At 43.5% G+C, this 1,363-nt stretch overlaps 1 pseudogene; it reads right to left on the bottom strand.

Moving 5' to 3' along the window:
- LOC102818694 overlaps positions 1-513 on the bottom strand; it is a 1,416-nt pseudogene extending 903 nt beyond the window's left edge.
- Between the last annotated feature and the right edge of the window lie 850 nt (positions 514-1,363).

Here is a 1,363-nt window from a genome sequence, read left to right as displayed (position 1 = left end):
AATTGAGAACTCTAGTTTGGATTTCTTGCCATAATCAACAGAGAGGTGTTCCATCAGCAGGGATGTGAACCCAGAACCGGTTCCCCGACCAAAGCTGTGGAAAACCAAGAAGCCCTGAAGACCTGTGCACTGGTCAGCCAGCTTGTGGATTCTGTCCAAGACTAAATCAATGATCTCCCTGCTGATGGTGTAGTGCCGACGGGCATAGTTATTGGCAGCATCTTCCTTGCCTGTGATGAGCTGCTCAGGGTGGGAGAGCTGACGGTAGGTGCCAGTGTGAACTTCGTCAATGACTGTGGGTTCCAGGTCTACGAACACTGCTCTGGGCACATGCTTGCCAGCACCTGTTTCACTGAAGAAGGTATTGAAGGAGTCATCTCCTCCTCTAATGGTCTTGTCACTTGGCATCTGACCATCGGGCTGGATGGCATGTTCCAGACAGTAGAGCTCCCAGCAGGCATTGCCAATCTGGACACCAGCCTGGCTGACATGGATGGAGACACTCTCACGCATGCTGGCTATGGGTTAGGAGTTAGAGGAGAGCGCAAGAGCAGACACCGGTGCCGGTTACCATTCTCGACAAGCTAAGAGTGGAGGTAAGTAACACACTGTGCCGACAGTATTCTTATAGCATTGATTTTGCAGGGGAAAAGAAAATGTGTTCTAACTACTAATTGAATCGTTTATAAATGGAATTTTAGAGTTGCTATTCCAAAGTTGGAGTATTGTCCACATTTAAAAGTGAAATTGAATATTGGATGAAAAACATTATCTTACTTACAGTAGTTAAAGTTTCGCAGTTACTGTACGTACAATCTTCAGGTTAATATTTATATCTAAAATAATTCTACTTACTCATATTCCTGTTGTTCCTAATTTAGTGACTATGTATAAGCATTGAGTCCTAGTGTGGTGCTGTAGGATTAGCACTGGATTGCTAACTACAAGGTTGGCAGTTCAAACCCCTCTGCCGCACCTTGGAACAGATTCAAGGGCACATAACAGCACCACGTGTACGGGTAAAAATGCAGAGACTGATACATAAAGACCTTTCCACATTACTTGCATATGAAGATTTTTCTTTGATTTGGCATTCTACCCAATGAATAATTGTTGTTAAGTGCCATGGAATTGGTTCCTACTAATAGCAACTCTGTATAGGGTTTCCAAGGATCAACTAGTAGGTTTGAACCACTGACCTTCTGGCTGATAGTCCACTGTTTATTCTTTAGCCTAGTGAATAATAATTATTGTTATTATTATTTCCCCTTTTTATCATGCATTGTTGTTGTTAAGTGCAGTCAAGTCAGTTATGACCCATTGCGACCCTGTATAGGGTTTCCGAGGAGCGGATGGGAAGCTT

This window comes from Chrysochloris asiatica, unplaced genomic scaffold (genome assembly GCF_000296735.1).
Source record: "Chrysochloris asiatica unplaced genomic scaffold, ChrAsi1.0 scaffold00175, whole genome shotgun sequence".
NCBI classification, from domain to species: Eukaryota; Metazoa; Chordata; class Mammalia; order Afrosoricida; family Chrysochloridae; genus Chrysochloris; species Chrysochloris asiatica.
Note: the sequence above shows the minus strand (reverse complement) of the source record. Positions and strands in the feature narration are given on the sequence as shown.